This window comes from Salvelinus sp. IW2-2015, linkage group LG18, assembly GCF_002910315.2.
Source record: "Salvelinus sp. IW2-2015 linkage group LG18, ASM291031v2, whole genome shotgun sequence".
Taxonomy (NCBI): Eukaryota; Metazoa; Chordata; class Actinopteri; order Salmoniformes; family Salmonidae; genus Salvelinus; species Salvelinus sp. IW2-2015.
The window spans coordinates 46,525,230-46,550,665 of NC_036858.1; the positions used below are offsets into that span (position 1 = coordinate 46,525,230).

Below are 25,436 nucleotides of genomic sequence, written 5' to 3' on the forward strand. Positions count from 1 at the left end.
TTTTATTTTTGGGCGATCAATACAAGTGAGGGTGGGGAGCTCTATCAGAAAGCTATGAGGTGGATAATGGTAACCCCCAGGGAAGTGTCATTAGTCCTTAGTTGTTCTCCATTATGATTGATGATGTATTCTCTCAGGTGAGACCTGATATTGGGAGGTCATTGTTTGCGGATGATGGAGCGCTGTGGAAGAGAGGGAGAAATATTACCCATAGACCAGAAGAGTTGAAGCGATTAGTGAAGTAGAGCAGTGGTTCCTCAGGTGGGGCTTCAAGTTTTCGGTTTTCTAGAAGGAAGGTTGGGGAGGAAATATACTTGAAGTTGTATGGAAGGAATCTGGATATAGTGGGAGGGTTTATGTTCCTGGGGGTCTGGTTTGACACTCGAATGACATGGGCGGAGCATATTAACAGAGTAGTTGTCAAAGGAAAGAAAATATTAAATGTGACGCGTTGCTTGTCAGGAAAGGAGTGGGGGGCAGACAGAATGGCATTGAAATGATATATATAGCACTGTTAAGGTCATCAATGGATTATGGAAGTATAGCATATGGATCAGCAGCTCAGACATCTTTAAAAAAGCTAGATGTAATCCAGGCCCAAGCCCTAAGAATATGTTGTGGAGCACTCAGGACCTCCCCGGTGGCAGCGATGCAGGTATAGTAGGGAGAGATGCCGTTAAGGTTAAGAAGACAACAGCTAGCCATTACATATTGGGTAAATCTACAAGGACATAAGGTTACACATCCTACAAAAAAGGTGCACCTAGAGTGCTGGGACCATAAACAAAATCTGAATAGAAGCTTTGGGTGGATAGGCAATTGCATGGCGAGAGAGATGGGGTTGTTTGGGAGGGAGTTTAGCCCCTCTGTAGTTCTTCCTGCTATCCCACATTGGTTTCTACCTCAACCAGTGATAGATCTAGGGTTGCTTGAGAGGGTAAGAGATGTTGAGGAAGGAGTAGATTCAGTTGTAAGTGAACATTTAAGAACACAATACTATGCTTTCTTTAATATATTAACAGATGGATCTAAGGACCCTAAAACAGGGAGGACAGGAGCAGCATTTAGTGTTCCTGAGTTTAAGGTGGCTGTGACAAAAAGAGCAACGGATCATTTGCCTATTTACAGAATGGAGTTGTTGGCCATACTATTGGCTGCAGAGTGGGTGGAGGAGGTGGGGCCAGACAGGGTAGTCATCTGCTCCGACTCCTGTGCAGCACTGATGAGCTTAAATTCATATGTGTCTCAGAGCAGACAGGATGTATTGTATGAGGTTTTGCAGTGTTTGTATAGGGTGAAACAGATGGGGGTATTTGTGATATTCCTCTGGGTACCAGTTCATGTGACAGTAGAGGGGAATGAGGAAGTGGATATTATTGCCAAGCAGGCTCTTAAACATCCTAATGTTGAGATGGAATTGTCAATCAGTAAAGTAGAAGCCAAGGGATGAATAAAAACAGTGTTTAAAAATAAGTGGCAAGTGTTATGGAACAGGGAGAGTAAAAGAAGACACTTGTATAAAATCCAGGAAAGGGTGGGGGCAGGGAGGTCCTCAGGCCGAGAGAGAAGGGAGGAATGTGTAGTCACAAGGCTGAGACTGGGACACACAAGGCTAAATAGTACATTGAAAATGGTGGGGAAACATTTGACTGGGAGGTGTGATCATTGTCAGGAGGAGATGGAGACATTGGAACATGTTCTATTTCAGTGGCAGAAATATGTGAGAGAAAGGCAGCTCACTGCCCCCACCTTTTCCTGGATCTTATACAAGTGTCTTCTTTTACTCTCCCTGTTCCACAACACTTGCCACTTATTTTTAACCACTGTTCTTTGTTATTAGATTTGAGGAGTAATGGGGTTGAAGAGCCAGGATTAAGTGAACTGCTGGGGAAATCTTCATGGGATGTAGTATTTAAAAATGTATTTAGTTTCCTTAGGGAGATGAGATTATTGGGTTGGATTTATACCTTCACTGTCTCTGGTCCACACTCCAGTCCAGTTAGTGGCAGTAATGCAAGCCGTGCTAATGGGTTTGTAGCACTGTGCTTGGCAACTCACTCTTACTTTCTTTGGTACCGGTTTAGGTGATGATGGGGAGAGAACTGTCATGTAATGCAGTGGCGACTGGTGGGAGGAGCTATAGGAGGACGGGCACGTTGTAACGGCTGGAATGGAAAGAGTCAAACATGTGGTTTCTATATAGCTCCTCCCACTAGCCTCCACTGATCTAATTACTTCTGGACAATGTAAGAGGATGTACAGCCCTTCGAGGGTTGAGAATGTTGCTCGAGTTATAGGGTTCAAAGTAACCCAGCCACAGTAGGGTTGAAGGGAGGGAAGAACGATATACAGTAAATATCCCCTCCATCCAGATACACTACCTACTGAGCTTACATATATAGTTAAGATCTGTGTAAGACCAGAACATAGATAGGGGCTGTTCAGATTTACTAACCTAGCATATGGTGATGCAATTGCGGCAGTGTCTAGGGCGGCCCTAGTGATGACTTCTTCCCGAGGCTCCATTCCTGTGCCAGGTATGTCACATAGAGACAATGTTCATTTTGGCACTCTTTTTTTAGTCTTAGTCATTTTGGCAAAAATATCATTAAGTCTTAGTCACATTTGAGTTATTTAAATAATGATTTAGTCTAGTTATTGTCAAAATGACAAAAAGTGGGCCAATTTAGTCAACTAAATGCCCTTTCATTTTAGTCACATCTGTACTGTATTGCCTCATTAACCTATAGCAAACAATCACTGACTTCCATGTCCTACCAACATATTTTTCTGCAGAACATCCTATTCTTTTCCAAACAGCAGAAATATCAAACATCTAAGAAATATCTGGCCATGTAAATTCCTAATTCTGCCTACACAGATATTGCACATTACATTCAAAACAAGCACGGAGAGAGAGTAGCAGCACAATCACAAGATGGTCCTGCAAAGTATTGGTTGCACCTCCATCACTCGGTCCCGTCATCTCCATTGTTATCAACGTCCCACAGCCACATTGGTGTCCAAAAGTAGAACGGGGGTTAATGACTTTGAACAGGAGCTAATGACCGTTTTGCCCAGTGATGTAGTCGAGTCACAAAACCTCAAGTCCGAATTGAGTCCAAAGTCCCCTGTGCTCGAGTCCGAGTCAAGTCATGAGTCCCTATGGCTGAAGTCCTAGTCCCAGTGCTCGAGATCTGGTCCAAGTGGTCAAGTCTGAGTCACTGGGTCTACATTAACTCAAAATAAAGTTATTCACCCATTCAGATATAATGTAGTGGCAAGAGGAATTGTTTTCAATAAATTGTTTGCTATCCCTCTGTTTCTGTGCCACCAAATTGGCTACTGGTAATGTTACCAGGGCCATGTTCAGTTGCAAAACGTTCTTGAACATTGCAGATAGAAATTACATGAATAGAGCCAACGTTATTCCTTTCTCAACATGTCAGAGAAGCATGTTTGTTCTACATAGCATGTTTCTATCTGAACGGTCCAAAGCATTGCGTCCTGCTGAACACGCCCAGGTTGTTAGCTATAGCTAGCTAATGAGGTAACATGACTGAACAAGGTGTAGCCTAAACAAATGGTTAACGGTCTGGTCCGCAAGTAGCCTAGTTTTAGAACGCTTTATAAATGTAAAATGCGGGCCACCAATGCACGATAGAAAGAAAAAAACGTAGTTCCAGTATTGTGGGTCATACATCTTTTGAACGGTGAGGGCTAGAATCAAGACGTTTTTTCAGAGGAAAAGAGAAAGACTTGGATACTTTGGCTACAGAACCTGGCTATGAAATGCAGTGGGGAAAGTGGGGCGGTAGTGCAAGACTAGAAATTCAAAGACACAGCCTCCATCAGCTGGTGAGCTGCAGGGCACTTTTCTATACTCCCTTAGTACTCCCACCAGGTAGTCCTGAGGCATGGTCCTAGGGCTCAGGTCCTCCGAGAGAGAGAGAGAAAGAAAGAAAGAGAGAATTAGAGAGAGCATACTTAAATTCACACAGGACACCGGATAAGACAGGAGAAATACTCCAGATATAACAGAATGACCCTAGCCCCCCGACACAAACTACTGCAGCATAAATACTGGAGGCTGAGACAGGAGGGGTCAGGAGACACTGTGGCCGCCCATCCGATGATACCCCCGGACAGGGTCAAACAGGCAGGATATAACCCCACCCACTTTGCCAAAGCACAGCCCCCACACCACTAGAGGGATACCTTCAACCACCAACTTACCATCCTGAGACAAGGCCGAGTATAGCCCACAAAGATCTCCGCCATGGCACAACCCAAGGGGGGGCGCCAACCCGACAGGAAGACCACGTCAGTGACTCAACCCATCAAGTGACGCACCCCTCCTAGGGACGGCATGGAAGAGCACCAGTAAGCCAGTGACTCAGCTCCTGTAATAGGGTTAAGGCAGAGAATCCCAGTGGAGAGAGGGGAACCGGGCCAGGCTGAGACAGCAAGGGCGGTTCATTGCTCCAGAGCCTTTCCGTACTTCACACTCCTGGGCCAGACTACACTCAATCATAGGACACATGAAGAGATGAGTCTTCAGTAAAGACTTAAAGGTTGAGACAGAGTCTGCGTCTCTCACATGGGTAGGCAGACCATTCCATAAAAATGGAGATCTATAGGAGAAAGCCCTGCCTCCAGCTGTTTGCTAAGAAATTCTAGGGACAATTGGGAGGCCTGCGTCTTGTGACCGAGCGTACGTGTAGGTATGTACGGCAGGACCAAATCGGAAAGATAGGTAAGAGCAAGCCCATGTAATGCTTTGTAGGTTAGCAGTAAAACTTTGAAATCAGCCCTTGCCTTAACAGGAAGCCAATGTATGGAGGCTAGCACTGGAGTAATATGATCAAATGTTTTGGTTCTAGTCAGGATTCTAGCAGCCGTATTTAGCACTAACTGAAGTTTATTTAGTGCTTTATCCGGGTAGCCGGAAAGTAGAGCATTGCAGGAGTCTAACCTAGAAGTAACAAAAGCATGGATTCATTTTTCTGCATCATTTTTTGGACAGAAAGTTTCTGATTTTTGTAATGTTACGTAAATAGAAAAAAGCTGTCCTTGAAACAGTCTTGATATGTTCGTCAAAAGAGAGATCAGGGTCCAGAGTAACCCCGAGGTCCTTCACAGTTTTATTTGAGATGACTGTACAACCATCAAGATTAATTGTCAGATTCAACAGAAGATCTCTTTGTTTCTTGGGACCTAGAATAAGCATCTCTGTTTTGTCCGAGTTTAAAAGTAGAAAGTTTTTAGCCATCCACTTCCTTATGTCTGAAACACAGGCTTCTAGCGAGGGCAATTTTGGGGCTTCACCATGTTTCATTGAAATGTACAGCTGTGTGTCATCTGCATAGCAGTGAAAGTTAACATTATGTTTTCGAATGACATCCCCAAGAGGTAAAATATATAGTGAAAACAATAGTGGTCCTAAAACGGAACCTTGAGGAACACCGAAATGTACAGTTGATTTGTCAGAGGACAAGCCATTCACAGAGACAAACTGATATCTTTCCGACAGATAAGATCTGAACCAGGCCAAAACTTATCGGTGTAGACCAATTTGGGTTTCCAATCTCTCCAGAAGAATGTGGTGATCAACGGTATCAAAAGCAGCACTAAGGTCTAGGAGCACGAGGACAGATGCAGAGCCTCGGTCTGACGCCATTAAAAGGTCATTTACCACCTTCACAAGTGCATTCTCAGTGCTATGATGGGGTCTAAAACCAGACTGAAGCATTTTGTATACATTGTTTGTCTTCAGGAAGGCAGTGAGTTGCTGCGCAACAGCTTTTTCAATTTGTTTTGAGAGGAATGGAAGATTCGATATAGGCCAATTAGTTTTTTATATTTTCTGGGTCAAGGTTTGGCTTTTTCAAGAGAGGCTTTATTACTGCCACTTTTAGTGAGTTTGGTACACATCCGGTGGATAGAGAGACGTTTATTATGTTCAACATAGGAGGGCCAAGCACAGGAAGCAGCTCTTTAAGTAGTTTAGTTGAAATAGGGTTCAGTATGCAGCTTGAGGGTTTAGAGGCCATGATTATTTTCATCATTGTGTCAAGAGATATAGTACTAAAACACTTGAGTTTCTCCCTTGATCCTAGGTCCTGGCAGAGTTGCGCAGACTCAGGACAACTGAGCTTTGGAGGAATACGCAGATTTAAAGAGGAGTCCGTAATTTGCTTTCTAATGATCATGATCTTTTCCTCAAAGAAGTTCATGAATTTATTACTGCTGAAGTGAAAGCCATCCTCTCTTGGGGAATGCTGCTTTTTAGTTAGCTTTGCGACAGTATCAAAAAGACATTTCGGATTGTTCTTATTTTCCTCAATTAAGTTGGAAAAATAGGATGATCGAGCAGCAGGGAGGGCTCTTTGATACTGCACGGTACTGTCTTTCCAAGCTAGTCGGAAGACTTCCAGTTTGGTGTGGCACCATTTCCGTTCCAATTTTCTGAAAGCTTGCTTCAGAGCTCGGGTATTTTCTGTATCCCTGGGAGCTAGTTTCTTATGACAAATGTTTTTAGTTTTTAGGGGTGCAACTGCATCTAGAGTATTGCGCAAGGTTAAATGGAGTTCCTCAGTTAGGTGGTTAACTGATTTTTGTCCTCTGACATCCTTGGGTAGGCAGAGGGAGCCTGGAAGGGCATCAAGGAATCTTTGGGTTGTCTGAGAATTTATAGCACGACTTTTGATGCTCCTTGGTTGGGGTCTGAGCAGATTATTTGTTGCGATTGCAAACGTAATAAAATGGTGGTCCGATAGTCCAGGATTATGAGGAAAAACATTAAGATCCACAACATTTATTCCATGGGACAAAACTAGGTCCAGAGTATGACTGTGGCAGTGAGTAGGTCCAGAGACATGCTGGACAAAACCCACTGAGTCGATGATGGCTCCGAAAGCTTTTTGGAGTGGGTCTGTGGACTTTTCCATGTGAATATTAAAGTCACCAAAATTTTTAATATTATCTGCTATGACTACAAGGTCCGATAGGAATTCAGGGAACTCGGTGAGGAACGCTGTATATGGCCCAGGAGGCCTGTAAACAGTAGCTATAAAAAGTGATTGAGTAGGCTGCATAGATTTCATGACTAGAAGCTCAAAAGACGAAAACGTAGTTTTTTAATTTGTAAATTGACATTTGCTATCGTAAATGTTAGCAACACCTCCGCCTTTGCGGGATGCACGGGGGATATGGTCACTAGTGTAACCAGGAGGTGAGGCCTCATTTAACACAGTAAATTCATCAGGCTTAAGCCATGTTTCAGTCAGGCCAATCACATCAAGATTATGATCAGTGATTAGTTGATTGACTATAACTGCCTTTGAAGTGAGGGATCTAACATTAAGTAGCCCTATTTTGAGATGTGAGGTATCACGTTCTCTTTCAATAATGGCAGTTATGGAGGAGGTCTTTATTCTAATGAGATTGCTAAGGCGAACACCGCCATGTTTAGTTTTGCCCAACCTAGGTCGAGGCACAGACATGGTCTCAATGGGGATAGCTGAGCTGACTACACTGACTGTGCTAGTGGCAGACTCCACTAAGCTGGCAGGCTAGCTAACAGCCTGCTGCCTGGCCTGCACCCTATTTCCTTGTGGAGCTAGGGGAGTTAGAACACTGTCTATGTTCGTAGATAAGATGAGAGCACCCCTCCAGCTAGGATGGAGTCCGTCACTCCTCAACAGGCCAGGCTTGGTCCTGTTTGTGGGTGAGTCCCAGAAAGAGGGCCAATTATCTACAAATTCTATCTTTTGGGAGGGGCAGAAAACAGTTTTCAACCAGCGATTGAGTTGTGAGACTGCTGTAGAGCTCATCACTCCCCCTAACTGGGAGGGGGCCAGAGACACTGAAATTACCCTTGCCTAACGATTGCGTCTGAAGCTGGGCTTGCAGCACAGCTATCCTCGCCGTAAGGCGATCGTTCTCCTGTATATTATGAGTACAGTGACTGCAATTAGAAGGCATCATGTTAATGTTACTACTTAGCTTCGGCTGTTGGAAGTCCTGACGAACCATGTCCAGATAAAGTCCGGAGTGAAAAAGTTGAATGAAAAAAAGTTGAGTGAGGGAAAAAACAAAAAACATAAACGGTAATTAAAAAGTAAAAACCGTAAAGTTGTCAGGTAGCAAAGTAAGGTTGGCAACAAAACGCACAGCAGCACGTAAACAAGTCTGCAAGTTGTGACCGGAAATGACGCAGGGTCTCACTCTAAGCAATCACAGCAATCAACTAAGTGACAAGTGGATGTTTCACCCCTCGAACACAGTAAATAGATGGCTGAAAAAGACAGATCCTCGGGTGGGCAGGGCATGCGCATTGCTATACTAATGTGTAGCAGCCAGAGCCTGCATACCTGTGGATTTACATTGGTAGCAGATTTGGAAGAATGCTATGATAAAGATCAGGGGGATTTGCCCAACTGATACCCCTAGAAGCCTGGTCTCATAGATTAGACATTTTAAACGTAAATCCAGGACACTCAAAGTGGTACGATATGTTACGTTTAATATGTTTATACAGTTGAAGTCGGAAGTTTACATACACTTAGGTTGGAGTCATTAAAACTCGTTTTTCAACCACTCCACAAATTTCTTGTTCGCTCTGTCTCCTAGAGATGAACGTACTTTGGTGCGAAAAGTGCAAATCAATCCCAGAACAACAGCAAAGGACCGTGTGAAGATGCTGGAGGAAACAGGTACAAAAGTATCTATATCCACAGTAAAACAAGTCCTATATCGACATAATCATCAAGGAAGAAGCCACTGCTCCAAAACCGCTGGGTTGGTGCACTTCACAAAATAGATGGCATCATGAGGCAGGAAAATTATGTGGATATATTGAAGCAATATCTCAAGGCATCAGTCAGGAAGTTAGAGCTTGGTCGCAAATGGGTCTTCCAAATGGACAATGACCCCAAGCATACTCAAAATGGCTTAAGGACAACAAAGTCAAGGTATTGGAGTGGCCATCACAAAGCCCTGACCTCAATCCTATAGAAAATGTGTGGGCAGAACTGAAAAAGCGAGTACGAGCAAGGAGGCCTACAAACCTGGCTCAGTTACACCAGCTCTGTCTGGAGGAATGGGCCAAAATTCACCCAACTTATTGTGGGAAGCTTGTGGAAGGCTACCTGAAACGGTTGACCCAAGTTAAAACATTTTTAAAGGCAATGCTACCAAATACTAATTGAGTGTATGTAAACACTGGGAATGTGATGAAAGAAATAAAAGCTGGAATAAATAATTTGCTCAACTATTATTCTGACATTTCACATCCTTAAAATAAAAGTGGTGATCCTAAATGACCTTAGATAGGAAATTCTTACTAGGATTAAATGTCAGGAATTGTGAAAAACTGAGTTTAAATGTATTTGGTTAAGGTGTATGTAAACTTCCGACTTCAACTGTATAAGACATGGTTATTTAATGCAAAAAATAAAAGTAGGATGGTTGGTCGGGACTGATGGGTGTGCATATAGCGCGAACGTCTAGCAACCCAAAGGTTGCGAGTTCAAATCTGTTCACAGACAACTTTAGCATTTTAGCTACTTTTCAGCTACTTACTACTTTTTAGTTACTTTGCAACAACTTAAAATGTTAGCTAACCTTTCCCCTAACCTTAACCCTTACCCTAGCTACCGTTTGCTAGCTAGAATGTGTGACATATTATACGATTTGCAACGTCATAACATATAGCATGTTTAGTAAATTTCGTTACATATAATACGAATTGTAATTCGTAACATATCATATGAAATGGGTGATGGACATCCATTGGGGCGGCAGGTAGCCTAGCCTAATGGCTAGAGTGTTGGACTAGTAACCGAAAGGTTGCAAGATTGAATCCCCGAGCCGACAAGGTAAAAATCTGTCGTCCTGCCCCTGAACAAGACAGTTAACCCACTGTTCCTAGGCCGTCATTGAAAATAAGAATTTGTTCTTAACTGACTTGCCTATTTAAATAAAAGGTCAAATTAAATAAAAAAATGAATACATACCATACGCAATATAACGTATCATACTAAATGGAGTGTCAGATTTCCGTACAGAATAATACGAAATGCTCTGAGACCAGGTTGCCTAGTGCTGTCTTTGTTTAAACTTCTTTAGCAGTTCATAGGTTAATCACAGTGTTGGTGACACTGAGTATGTTTACATGCACAGGTATAATTTGATAATAAACTGATTATGGCAGAGGGCAGATTATGCAATAGGCATTTAAACACCTTACTCTCTTTATTTTAATCAGTGTAAGGTCAAAATCGAAGTAAGCATACGCCGATTAAAACACCTTTTCTGAACAATCTTTCAAATGATTAGGACTTGTAAGCATCTTAATCAGCGTTCCATCTGTGTATTTGATCTGCGCATGTGAGCGAGCCTCCCTCTTTAGCGCGAGTGAAGTAAATTCGGAACAACTGAATGAGGTAGTTTTCACATACTGATTTTAGATAGGTCAGGATTTAAACAGGATTGTTAGGGAATTCGTTCTTCTTGCAAAGCTTGTAAATGTTTTAAATAAAATGAGTATATTAATCTGACTATCCACAATAATCGCATTATTGTGAGCATGTATCCGTACTCTGTGCTTTGTTCCCCAAACCTCTAATCCTGCATGCGGTTCAGAGATCTCTCAAAAAAGGCTTTCCCCTGGAATTTGTTTCTGTTCTCAGTCTTAAATTTATATTTTTATATTTACATTTTAATCACTTATCCAGAGCGACTTACAGTAGTGAGCACATACATTTTCAAAATAAAAAATAATAATCTCAGTATGTGGTCCAAAAACACCACTTCCAGCCTTTTTTGTGAAAGTTTTTTTTCTTTATTTTTGTGCCACAAATTGAACAGTTATAGAATAGACATGTTTACATTCGTATTTGCATATTATTGCCTGTCGTTACTAAAATGGGTAGATGACATCAGCCAGAATTCAAACCAATTTTGGTAAACAAACATCTTGACACATCATGATTAAATATAAACTGGGGTTACTAACCAGAATACAGTTTGTTGACTGGTCTACTAGTGGAATAAATGGAATGGGGGTGGCAGGACAAGCTGTACAAATGTAGACAACCACCACAGGTCTAACCCTGACACTCTTTCCCGTACTACGGCTCTGGAAAAATACAGTCAGAGCTGTTCTGCTCTGTGTGCGGAGTGAGTTTTCGCTCCTGGAGGAAATAAAAAAAAAAAACATGTGGCCGAGGTTGGCGTGACAGAGACAATTATTATATGATACAAACATCTTCGTTTTGCGCTTGTTTCATTAATGTAATCAGGTGTACTTCTATAAAGTGTAATATGGTGTTGGGCGACGTACCATTTAGAGGACTGGTTTTGGAGTATCCATCAGCCAGCCCAACTCCTTCATGGGTTTGGGATCTGGGGTGTTTTGAGAGGAACTTGCCAGACTACAACTCCTTCATGGGTTTGGGATCTGGGGTGTTTTGAGAGGAACTTGCCAGACTACAACTCCTTCATGGGTTTGGGATCTGGGGTGTTTTGAGAGGAACTTGCCAGACGACAACTCCTCCGATGGTCTCTGTCCAAATCCCAGCAGCCTTATTTTAGACTAAACAGGGTGTGGGTGAATGCAGTTGGAACATAAGAGCAAACAACAGTCTCACGCTCAGCAGATCCAGATGTATACTGTCAAAGCCGAACATAAACAATGCTTCAGCCACTTCCATTCAAACATACAAATTTAACATCCACAGCAGACAATCTAGAGAGTATTTGGAAAACAACACTTGGAGTAATGCTTTATAGTGTTGTCCAAAGAAATGGTCAGTCAGAGTGCTACATTTAGACTCAAAGCTTCAGTGCATTTGGAAATTATTCAGTCCTTCACCTTTTCCTCATTTTGTTACATTACAGCCTTATTCTGAAATGGATTAGATTAATTTTTGCCCTCATCAGTCTACACACAATACCCCATAATGACTGAGCGAAAAAAGGTTTAGATATGTTTGCAAATGTTTTAAAAATAAAAAACAGATACCATATTTACATAAGTATTCAGACCCTTTGCTATGAGACTCGAAAGTGAGCTCAGGTGTATCCTGTTTCCATGGATCATTCTTGAGAAGTTTCTACAACTTGATTGGAGTCCACATGTGGTCAATTCAATTGATTGGACATGATTTGGAAAGACACACACCTGTCTATATAAGGTCCCACAGTTGACAGTGCATGTCAGAGCAAAAACCAAGCCATGAGGGCGAAAGAATTGTCCGAAGCGCTCCGAGACAGGATTGTGTCAAGGCACAGATCTGGGGAAGGGTACCACAACATTTCTGCAGCATTGACGGCTCCCAAGAACACAGTGGCCTCCATCATTCTTAAATGGAAGAAGTTTGGACCACAGAGACTCTTCCTAGAGCTGGCCGCCCGGCCAAACTGAGCAATCGGGGGAGAAGGGTCTTGGTCAGGGAGGTGACCAAAAACCCGATGGTCACTCTGACAGAGCTCCAGAGTTCCTCTGTGGAGATGGGAGAACCTTCCAGAAGGACAACCATCTCTGCAGCACCACCAATCAGGCCTTTATGGTAGAGTGCCCAGACGGAAGCCACTCCTCAGTAAAAGGCACATGACAGCCCGCTTGCAGTTTGCCAAAAGGCACTTAAAGAGACTCTCAGACCATGAGAAGCAAGATTCTCTGGTCTGATGAAACCAAGATTTAACTTTTTGGCCTGAATGCCAAGCGTCACGTCTGGAGGAAACCTTGCACCATCCCTACGGTGAAGCATGGTGGTGGCAGCATCATGCTGTGGGGATGTTTTTCAGTGGCAGGGACTGGGAGACTAGTCAGGATTGAGGGAAATATGAACTGAGCAAAGTAAAGAGATCCTTGATGAAAACCTGCTCCAGAGCGCTCAGGAGTGAAGGTTAACCTGGGGTGAAGGTTAACTTTCCAACAGGACAATGACCCTAAGCACAGCCAAGACAACGCAAGTGTGGCTTCGGGGCAAGTCTCTGAATGTCCTTGAGTGGTACAGCCAGAGCCTGGACTTGAACCCCATCGAACATCTCTGGAGAGACCTGAAAATAGCTGTGCAGCGACGCTCCCCATCCAACCTGACAGAGCTTGAGAGGATCTGTAGAGAAGAATGGGAAAAACTCCCCAAATACAGGTGTGCCAAGCTCGTAGCGTCATACCTAAGACTCGAGGCTGTAATTGCTGCCAAAGGTGCTTCAACAAAGTACTGAGTAAAGGGTCTGAATACTTATGTAAATGTGATCGTTTTTTATTTTTAATACATTTGCAAAAATTTCTAAAAATCTGTTTTTGCTTTGTCATTATGGGATATTGTGAGGGAAAAAACAATTTAATCAATTTTAGAATAAGGCTATAACGTAACAAAATGTGGAAAAAGTTAAGGGGTCTGAATACTCCGAATGCATTGTATGTCACTTGATTTCATGGTCTCGTGATCGACTGACACAAATGTACAGTTGAAGTCGGAAGTTTACATACACTTAGGTTGGAGTCATTAAAACTCATTTTTCAACCACTCCACAAATTTCCTGTTAACAAACTATAGTTTTGGCAAGTCGGTTAGGACATAATTTTTACAACAATTGTTTACAGACAGATTATTTCACTTATAATTCACTGTATCACTATTCCAGTGGGTCAGAAGTTTACATACACTAAGTTGACTGTGCCTTTAAACAGCTTGGAAAATTTCCCGAAAATTAGGTCATGGCTTTAGAAGCTTCTGATAGGCTAATTGACATAATTTGAGTCAATTGGAGGTGTAACTGTAGATGTATTTCAAGGCCAACCTTCAAACTCAGTGCCGCTTTGCTTGACATCATGGAAAAATCAAAAGAAATCAGCCCAAAAAAATTGTAGACCTCCACAAGTCTGGTTCATCCTTGGGAGCAATTTCCAAACGCCTGAAGGTACCACGTTCATCTGTACAAACAATAGTACGCAAGTATAAACACCATGGGACCACGCAGCCGTCATACCGCTCAGGAAGGAGATGCGTTCTGTCTCCTGGAGATGAACGTACTTTAGTGCGAAAAGTGCAAATCAATCCCAGAACAACAGCAAAGGACCTTGTGAAGATGCTGGAGGAAACAGGTACAAAAATATCTATATCCACAGTAAAACAAGTCCTATATCGACATAACCCGAAAGGCCGCTCAGCAAGGAAGAAGCCGCTTCTCCAAAACCGCCATAAAAAAAGCCAGACTACGGTTTGCAACTGCACATGGGGACAAAGATCGTACTTTTTGGAGAAATGTCCTCTGGTCTGWTGAAACAAAAATAGAACTGTTTGGCCATAATGACCATTGTTGTGTTTGTTGGAAAAAGGGGGATGCTTGCAAGGCGAAGAACACCATCCCAACCATAAAGCACGGGGGTGGCAGCATCATGTTTTGGGGGTGCTTTGCTGCAGGAGGGACTGGTGAACGTCACAAAATAGATGGCATCATGAGGGAGGAAAATTATGTGGCTATATTGAAGCAACATCTCAAGACCTCAGTCAGGAAGTTAAATCTTGGTTGCAAATGGGTCTTCCAAATGGACAATGACCCCAAGCATACTTCCAAAGTTGTGGCAAAATGGCTTAAGGACAATAAAGTCAAGGAATGGGCCAAAATGCAACTTATTTTGGGAAGCTTGTGGAAGGCTACCCGAAACATTTGACCCATGTTAAACAATTTAAAGGCAATGCTACCAAATACTAATTGAGTGTAAGTAAACTTCTGACCCACTGGAAATGTGATGAAAGAAATAAAAGCTGAAATAAATCATTCTCTCTACTATTATTCTGACATTTCACATTCTGAAAATAAAGTGGTGATCCTAACTGACCTAAAACAGGCAATTTTTACTAGGATTAAAATGTCAGGAATTGTGAAAAGCTGAGTTTAAATGTATTTGGCTAAGGTGTATGTAAACTTCCAACTTCAACTGTATGTGTTGCTGCCAATCAAATCAATCAGACATGAAATGTAGAATTTGTGACACACACAAACCCAACATAGTGATACGCATCAACCCAAGTCCACGCGATACTGGATGCAACTGGAGAAAACAACATTTACGACAAACATTTTTTTAATGTAATGAGGTAATGCTATTGGACATACCCTACACCAGCGGTACTCAATATTATTGTAATTTATTGCCGTAGTAACAAACCCCACCTCGCAATCCATATGATGAGGTCACATGGGTTGCGAGGTGGGGGTTTGTTCACACCCCTCTTGTTGGCAGAGAGACATTTTTGCAGTTTTAAAGTGAATTTCCTGCAATTCTACACATTTTGCCATGGGGCATTTTATTTTATTTTCTGTTTTAAAGCTAATTTTCTGCAATTGTACAAATGTTCCCATGTCCTGTGTGTGTTTATATGATACCAGAGATTGAATTCCAACCGAGATCCCCCCCCCCCCCAAAAAAAAACACTTGTAGTCGGGACCCGTGGTGCACATTGACCCCTTCTGGGTCCGGATCCGGACCATGGTCCGCCAATTGAGTATGGGGGCCCTATACTCTGCACCCCATGTAGTTTTGTGTAAACTGTCCCAATGGGAGGTCTTTCATTGTTCATTCCTTGTTCAACTCGTTTGATTGCTGGATAATGGCCAATGATTAAACATCATCCACTATCAAGACATAAAATGGAGTGATTTAGTTAGTGTAGATCCTGTGCATGCTCAGTCAAGCTTGTACTATGGCAGTTCAACGCTCTCAGGTTTTTGGCGAGGACTCCATCGAAGCAGATGGTTTCACATTTCCCATTTCTTATTTGGATAAAGAGGAATGATAACAAGTCTGTTTGTTCAACCACAAACACTTTTGGTCGCTCTCTAGCATAAACATAGATGTGGACATAGTGAATAAAACTGCAGGGCCGTTGGTCCTCACCAAGGGTTTTTCTAACCTCGACATCTCCCCAATGTGATGAAGGCCGATTTCAATTAGAACAGCTTACTTGAGCTTACTCATTTTACACATACTTTGGGGGCCGCTCATATGATAGCCTACAGGTTAACTATGTGGTGCTGAATGGACAACAGCACTAATCTTCTCATGTTCATTCAACAGTAGCCTAACCCTAAAAAAAGGCATTTAGACCTACCTTAAAGGGCAACTTTACCAACTAATTTTCATGATCTACAGGACAACACCAGTGTCTACATATGAGAAAGCGGCGCATTACTAGGTTTTGTAGGAAGAAATATAAAGTTAGAAAGTTATACCTGATGACATCATCAAAAGTTAAAACAAAAAAAATGTGATTTTCAACTTCATGAAATTCACGGTGACATGGGGAGCAAGAAAATACCCTCCCTCTGGCTATAAACTGCAGATTTAGAAAATCACAGTATTTCTTACTTTTTAATCCTACACTATGGTGTCAAAGAGAAGCATTTTTTAGGATCCTTCTTCTTTTTAACTACAGATCATAAAAACGCCCGTTTTCACATATGTAGAACCTGGTATTGTGCTGGGGATAATGAATATGATGTTGAAAAGTGGGAGAATTGCCCTTTTAACTTGTAAATGAAGTCCATTGCTTTACATTTTAGTCATTTAGCAGACGCTCTTATCCAGAGAGACTTACCGGAGCAATTAGGGTTAGTTGCCTCGCTCAAGGGCACATTCAGATATTTCACCTAGGATTTGAACCTGCAACCTTTTGGTTACTGGCCGCTCTTAACCACTAACTTTAGGCTACCTGCTGCCCATTCATCTGTCTTTCAGGGTGAATCTCTCGGTGACTGCATTGTAGAAGTCTTCTTTATTTTTAAGTTTGAAATGTCTGTCAATTTAGATAATATTGTGCAGTTTTAAAGCAAATTTCCTGTAATTCTACACATTTAGCCATGTCTTGTGTGTTCATGTGATATGAGTGACTCAAACATTACAACTAAATCAATGGCCTAAAAACGTTAGCTGACATGGGCTAGTTAAACTGGACATTTCTGACAAGTTATAAATAGCACTCTTAGGTCTGCAATGACTGACACGACAAGAGGAAAACCTGACTGAGTTCCTTTAAAAAAAAGTTTGGGAACCACTCTGTCATCAATCAGTGCTGCTGCATGTCACGAGTTGGGGGGGGTTGCATGTGCGGCTCCTCACGACATCCTGAATTTTGACCGGGTTGAGGACAGACTACTGATACTCTTCTTCTCGCGCTAAGGTACTGTTCCAGTAGAAATAGCATTGAACTGTTTAACTTTTTGTTGAGAACTACTTATACATTCATAGCTCAGTTGTAGAATAGTTTACAAATGAGTAAAATATTGCAGTAACTTGTATAGCGTCAGATTAGGCTACAATTTATGATTGCACATTGTTTACGAATGAGTGATGGCAATTGTTAGCTGAAACATTCTCCTACAGTGTAATTTTGTTCGGGTTTTCATACCTTTTTCTGCGCCTTGGTGCTGACAAACGTTTATGGTTTGTTGGAGGAAACTCTTTGTCGTGATTTGGAATTAAATTTAGTGCCAAATTTTGCGCTTTGAACACACCGAAAGTGTCATTGCGCTATGCAGCATCGTCTGGATATATATGTAACAAAAGTTAAACATTCACCGTCTGCTACCATTTCTGTCAAGGCGTCTACCAACGAATGCACCACACCGAACACACTGCAACTGCCTCTGCAACGCAAACGCAGCGTTTCATTGGAAATTAATGTAAGTCTGGTGTACCAAAATGCAAGCGGTAAGGAAAGTTAATGTGACAAGAACAAGGCAATGGGGACTGTTGGTTCGTGTCTGGCTTAACACCCGACCCATCTGTTATCTAATTCAGCAAGCTAGCTGTCCAGTTATTGTTTTGCGTTGTTTAATTGTTGTGAGTTTTTCTTCTTTCTAGGGCTTCGAACACACCGACGGCGTCCTTGCATTTTGGTACACCAGAATTACATTAATTTCCAATGAAATGCTGCCTTGCAGTTGCAGTGCGTCGGTGTGGTGCATACCTTGGATTTATCTAACGTATGCGTCAAACTGTATGCATATATGACTTGACAGAAACGGTAGTAGAAAATTAATGTTGAACTTTAGTTGCATACATATCCAGATGATGCTGCGTACTATTTTGCGCAAAGACACTGTCAGTGTATTCAAAGCATTAGGCCTAGTTGCGTATTAGTAGTCATTTCCGACTTGTCAGTTGGCTAACTAGCCAATGCTGAAACTTGTCTGCATGTCGTTTGATATACTTAAGCAATAAGTCACAAGGGGGTGTGGTATATGGCCAACATACCACGGCTAAGGGCAGTTCTTAAGCACGACGCAGCCCTTAGCCGTGGTATATTGGCCATATACCACAAACCCCCGAAGTGCCTTATTGCTATTATAAACTTGTTAGTAATGTAATTGGAGCAGTAAAAATAAATGTTTTGTCATACCCGTGGTATACAGTCTGATATACCATGGCTGTCAGCCAATCAGCATTCAGGGCTCAAACCACCCAGTTTATAATTGTGTATCGAGCATGACAAACATTACTTTACTTTAAATGATTCCCAGAAGAGTTGTCTATAGACCATAGCCAAGTCTTCTATAGGAGCGTTTCCCAAACTCGATCATCATGCTCCCTCCCGTGCATGATTTGGCTCTTGCCCTAACACTACACAGCTGATTCAAATAACCAACTCATCATCAACCTTTGATTGTTTGAGTCGGCTGTCTAGTGCTAAGGCAAAAACCGAAACGTACCCCCCAGGACTAAGTTTGGGGAAACACTGTTCTAATAGCATGGCTAACTATAGAAGCATGGTTAGCCCAGTGTTTCCTCGCTTGTCGTTGTGCGTGCTGTCGTTCACATGTGTCAGTGCTATTTCTGTGTCATCTTGACAGTCCTGGCTGTGGAGCACGAGAATGGCTTCTTTGTTGTAGCAAGAACTGCCAATGAACAGCTGATGAACTGCAGCTAACTGAGTGAGCGAGAACAGACAGCAAAAGCGTTTCACTCCTGTGTGAAATGGCCACACAGTGCATTTTTATCTAAACATTTAGCTAAATGCATAGTAGCTAATGTCCATCTTCAGAGAGTTGGAGTAGCATTGTTCAATTAGTATTTTTTTAGGGGCAGGAAATAATTGGTAGCAAAAAGGGAGGGTAATTGATAACAATGCGATTGGTGACCCTGGTATTCCTTTTCTGTGAGCAGCTTTTCTTTTCAGTTCTCCCGTCTGTGGCCAAAGGAAAGGACATTTGGTTTGGCACCACAGTGCACTGCTCACCTGCCTTCCACTCTTCAGAGGTAACTGCCACCAACCCTTGAAGTGTATAATAAACTATAATATAAAGTAGTAGGTTTAATATGTTGGCAGTTTAGGTAATATGCAGAGGATACATTTATCAAAAGAGATTGCGTTTAAATAATATCTATTTGAATGGTTATGAGCTGTTAAACGTTGAGTATCCTCCAGGTCTAAAAATAATGCCATCAGGTTTCCTGTCAGTCCGAAATGTTTATGAAAATAAAGTTGGATTTGAAGAGCAGTACAGTAATGGCTTGTGTGTCCATAGTCCAGGTGGGAAAGAACACTGATACTATCACATGCTTCTGAATTATCTGCACAAAGCTGAATTTAACTGCACTATACACACATGCCAACTTTTAGTATTCTATTTTTCTCACTGGCTTTCTCATGACATGTTCTCTGTTCTCTCAGCCAAAGGCCAAAGACTTGGGTTCATCTCCACGCCTTTGTCTGTCAAAGTATCTAACACTTCCAACTGTGTTACCTAGGCCTGCTGTGCTGATTTAAATGCTATTTCAGTCATGTGGAACTGATGAACTGAATATGTATTTCGCCCAGGCTTTTATTTCCAAAGTACCCCATCCGAAGCAGGAGAGAAACTAGCAATGGGGAGTTTACTGAGAACTCGCCATCAATAGGATTTTTATGTTCACACCACTCATAGCCAACTGTCATAATAAAGGGGCTCTATGTTGGGATGTTTGGAGGTAGTGCCTGTCAGGGTGACTGGCTGTGTGTTGGTTGCATGAGCAACCCACAGACACGCCACAGTACCGTATGTACCAGTCTCCTATTACAGGCCCAGGCGTGGCTGTTATAAACCAACCCTCACACCATCCCTCAGGCTATTCCAAGAACCCACATTGTTTTTGACATGGTGATCCACCTTATGTCAGATTCAGCAACCAGATCCCTGGAAAGGGAGAAGGAACTAGATTTTGGATGATAAATGTGAGCGTGCGCCTTTGGTTGTTTTAAACAGGATTGTAAAGGATTGAAGTACATGCATGCAGAGGGTGTGTGTGTTGGTGAGTGGGAGTGTGTCCTGTCACCAAAGTTGGGTAGTGGGGTGAAGGCAGGGAAAGCTCTGATAGTTCCACCAGATTTATGCCCTGAGCGGAACTGCTCGCAAACTGCCCACAAATCAGAGGGATGACTTGCACCATGTGGAAAAACATTGATACTGTTGCTACTCCTTTTTTATCCAATGCACGGGGGGATTATTTAATATTCTTTGTGAAGAGGTATCTGTTGCTACTTTGCTGGAATGTTTTGCTAATTTTGGATAGGACAATTTCTCTTAGGAGTAGTATTGATTTTTTCCCTTAAAGAGATTAACCGGTACTTTTGTATGCTTTCTAGGCAGTAGTTCTGAAAGTAGCGCTCACGAGCCAAAAGTGGTCCCCGAATGATGTGCACCACGTCATTGCTCTCTGGCTCTGCTGTGTGTGCATCTTGCTAGACTTGCACACAAGTTCCTGAGCATGTCTTTTAAAATCTTGATTAAGTTATGACAGTCGCACGGTGATAAGAGTAAAACTATATAAACTTCTGGGAAATGGTGAAGAGTGCGGTTCTTTTCATCTTGTCATATAACCCATACACTATAGCCAGAGAACACGGTCTGGGAATGTAAGTCACAAAGCTAATCCAGTACATAGCCCTCATGTCCACCTCGATTTGGTGGTGTAATCAAGATCATATAGACCCCATTCTATGCTAATGTAAAGGGTGAGCGCTGCACTACTTCAAAATGCTTTCTCACTACTGTCTGATCTCTTGGGAACGATGGTAATGGGACGGCTTTAGATTTATAGGGTGACTACAAGGGCAAAGCAACTTCTAATCTCAACAGTTGTCAGTCAGTATTTTCCTTAGGGCCAGAAGTAGTTATGATTGGCTTATGAGTTTTACAACTTGACATAAGGGTATAATGTTAGTCATAAAGCCCAATTTCCACTGCAATAGTAATGTTGTCCACCAGCTGGCTCTCTCTGTCGAACACCATCTGGTTTCACAGAGCCTCAGAATGGAACTTGACTGGAAGTCTATGGCAGGAGCGAACGAAACAACCGCTGGTTTTAATTGGCTGATATCAGTCCATCACCATCTTGCATATCCCTTAGAACCTCCCCCCTACATTGTGGATGTCAATGCACGACGTCCACAATGAAGTGATTTTAAACAAGGTAGTGAGTACAAAAAATCGGAAAGTACACATCTTAAAAATTATTCTCACATATAAACCTTAAATCTTGAAACTACGAATCAATTGTGGAAAAAGTAGTATGGTCAATGGGATTGAACATTTTAATTTGAATGTTGATTTTCATAGCATGCTTGCTCCTCTCCCACCTTGATTTTAACCACACTCCTTTCAAGTCCCATTTTGTTGTACAGTGTTACCGGGCTCTATGCGCCAGCAATTACGTTACTGCAATAGTAATACTTACGATCAGTTTTTTTCTTTTGAGTGGCACCATTGAAGTGTCGTTGGCTCAGGACAAAGTGGAGTTTTGTGTTGTGGCTCAGAGTTGATCAGGCACGGGGACAGGCTTCGGTCCAGAAGGGCACGCCAGCCAGCTGGCACTCTTTGATGACTTGTTCAACCGAGTGAGACAGAATGAACAGGAGCTGGGTACAACCAATCGGATTCCTGCTTTAACCATGTGACACACAGTCTCAGTTGGTCTTATTAGATTGAATGCACAGAGATCCTGTGAGATCCCGCGGCCCATTGTCGTGCCATTCATCCGCTGCCATCACCTCGTGTTTCAGCATGATAATGCACGGCCCCATGTCGCAAGGATCTGTACACAATTCCTGGAAGCTGAAAATGTCCTAGTTCGTCCATGGCCTGCATACTCACCAGACATTTCAACATGATGGCACCGACAAAGATGGTCGCCTCGCTTCAGGTCCTTAGGAAACTATGCAGTTTTTAAAAAATGTATTATTTATTGTTATCCCAGAAAATCTCAAGTGTTATTACATACAGCCGGGAAGAACTATTGGATATAAAGTGATGTCAACTTACCAACATTATGACCAGGAATACGTCTTTCCCGAAGCGGATCCTTTGTTCGGACCTCCACCCTGGACATTGGCTCTAATCCCGGAGGCCGACCCACAACAACGCGGTCGCCGCATGAGAGGCAGATGGAGCGGCCTACTGGTCAGACTCAGAACGCGAGCACACCATCCATCCCTCCCGAGCATGTTACTCGCCAATGTCCAATCTCTAGATAACTAGGTGGACGAAATTAGGGCACGAGTTGCCTTCCAGAGACATCAGAGATTGTAACACTCTCTATTTCACGGAAACATGGCTCACTCAGGATACGTTGTCGGAGTCAGTACAGCCACCCGGTTTCTTCATGCATCATGCCAACAGAAACAAACATCTCTCTGGTAAGATGAAGGGTGGGGGTGTATGCCTTATGATTAACGACTCATGGTGTAATCACAACAACATACAGGAACTCAAGTCCTTTTGTTCACCCAATCTAGAATTCCTTACAATCAAATGCCAACCGCATTATCTTCCAAGAGAATTTTCTTCGATTATAGTCACAGACGGCTGTATATCCCTCCCCCCAAGCAGATACCTCGTCGGCCCTGAAAGAACTTCACTGGACTCTATGTAAACTGGAAACTATACATCCCGAGGCTGCATTTTTTTTGTAGCTGGGGATTTTAACAAGGCTAACCTGAGAACACGCCTTCCTAAATTCTATCAGCATATCAAATGCGCGACACGGGCTGGTAGCTTTCTGGATCATTGCTACTCGAACTTCCGCGATGCATACAAAGCCCTCCCCCACCCTGCCTTCGTCTAATCTGACATGACTACACTTTGTTGCTCCCAGCCTACAGACAGAAACTAAAAACAGGAAACGCCCGTGCTCAGGTCTGTCCAACGCTGGTCTGACCAATCGGATTCCACGCTTTGAGATTGCTTCAATCGCGTGGACTGGGATATGTTCCGGATAGCCTCAGACAACAACATTGATGTATACGCTAACTCTGTGAGCGAGTTTATTAGCAAGTGCATCGGAGATGTCGTACCTACTGTCACTATTAAAACCTTTCCTAACCAAAAACCGTGGATTGATGGCAGCATTTGCGCAAACTGAATGCAAACTGAACCACCGCTTTTAATCATGGCAAGGCGTCTGTCTGGAAACTTGACCGAATACAAACAGTGCAGCTATTCCCTCCAAAGCAATCAAACAAGCAAAGCGTCAGTATAGAGACAAAGTAGAGTTGTAATTCAACGGCTCAAACACGAGACGTATGTGGCAGGGTCTACAGTCAATCACATATTACAAAAAGAAAACCAATCCCGTCGCGGACATTGACGTCTTGCTCCCAGACAAATTAAACAACTTCTTTGCTCGCTTTGAGGACAATACAGTGCCACTGACACAGCCTGCTACTAAAGCCTGTGGGCTCTCCTTCTCCGTGGCCAAAGTGAGGAAAACATTTAAGTGTTAACCCTCGCAAGGCTGCCAGCCCAGACGGCATCCCTAGCCGCGTCCTCGGAGCATAAGCAGACCAGCTAGCTGGTTGTTTTTACCGGACATATTCAATCAATCCCTATCCCAGTCTGTCCCCACATGCTTCAAGATGGCCACCATTGTTCCTGTTCCCAAGAAAGCTAAGGTAACTGAACTAAATGACTATCACCCCGTTGCACTCATTTCTGTCATCATGAAGTGCTTTGAGAGACTAGTCAAGGATCATATCACCCTACCTGATACCGTAGACCCACTCTAATTTGCTTACCGCCCTAATAGGTCCACTGACGATGCAATCGCCATCACACTGCACACTGCCCTATCCCATCTGGACAAGAGAGATACCTATGTAAGAATGCTGTTCATTGACTACAGCTCAGAATTTAACACCAAGCAGATACCTCAACTGCACCGCCCTCAACCGCAAGGCTCTCCAGAGGGTAGTGCGGTCTGCACAACGCATCACCGGGGGCAAACTACCTGCCCTCCAGGACACCTACAGCACCCGATGTTACAGGAAGGCCAAAAAGATCATCAAGGACAACAACCACCCAAGCCACTGCCTGTTCACCCTGCTATCATCCATAAGGCGAGGTCAGTACAGGTGCATCAAAGCTTGGACTGAGAGACTGGAAAAAGCCACCACTAAGATAGAGGCTGCTGCCAACATACAGAGTCAAATCTCTGGCCACTTTAATACATTTACATTTTACATTTAAGTCATTTAGCAGACGCTCTTATCCAGAGCGACTTACAAATTGGTGCATTCACCTTATGATATCACTTTAAATAACGCCACTTTAATAATGTTTACATATCCTACATTACTCATCTCATGTGTATACTGTTCTATACCATCTACTGCATCTTGCCTATGCCGCACGGCCATCGCTCATCCATATTTATATGTACATATTCTTATTCTCATCCCTTACATTTGTGTGTGTCTAAGGTAGTTGTTGTGAATTTGTTAGACATTACTGCATTGTCAGAACTAGAAGCACAAGCATTTCGCTACACTCGCATTAACATCTGCTAACCATGTGTATGTGACCAATAAAATTTGATTTGACCCATTGAGGATGCTTGAGGTGCTCTGGATCGACGTGTACGACAGCGTGTTCCAGTTCCCGCCAATATCCAGCAACTTCACACAGCCATTGAAGAGGAGTGGGGCAACATTCCACAGACCGCAATCAACAACCTGATCAACTATATGTGAAGGAGATGCATTTGCATGAGGCAAATGGTGGTCACACCAGATACTGACTGTTTTTCTGATCAACGCCCCTACCTTTTTTTTGTAAGGTATCTGTATTCCCAAGTCATGTGAAATCCATAGATTAGGGCCTAATGAATTCATTTAAATTGACTGAATTTGATATGAACTGTAACTCAGTAAAGTCTTTGAAATTGTTGCTTTTGAACAAAAATATAGTGTTTTGTAGGCCAGACATTCGTGAGAAGACTGATTTTTCAGGATGTCTTATGGTCTTACAAACACCGCTGTAGCTCTGCCACCTTTCACCACAATTGGGGATGGCTAACATCAGTGGATGTGGTGGATTGAGATGCAGACAAGGCAACAAAAAAAAAAGCCATCTCTAGCTTAAACAGATGGATGTTTTTATTTTGC

At 42.6% G+C, this 25,436-nt stretch overlaps 1 protein-coding gene across 2 annotated transcripts in view; it reads left to right on the top strand.

The window, feature by feature from the left end:
* LOC111978118 (equilibrative nucleoside transporter 1) overlaps positions 1-25,436 on the top strand; it is a 60,471-nt gene that overhangs the window by 19,148 nt on the left and 15,887 nt on the right. The window contains exons 1-2 of one of the 2 annotated variants that reach the window (XM_024007946.3): positions 16,935-17,198; positions 19,184-19,276. The exons of the other annotated variant lie outside the window; for it this stretch is intronic. The gene's annotated coding sequence lies outside the window, so the exon portion shown is untranslated. Of the gene's footprint in view, positions 1-16,934; positions 17,199-19,183; positions 19,277-25,436 lie in introns of those variants that run through there. 2 annotated transcript variants of the gene reach the window in all.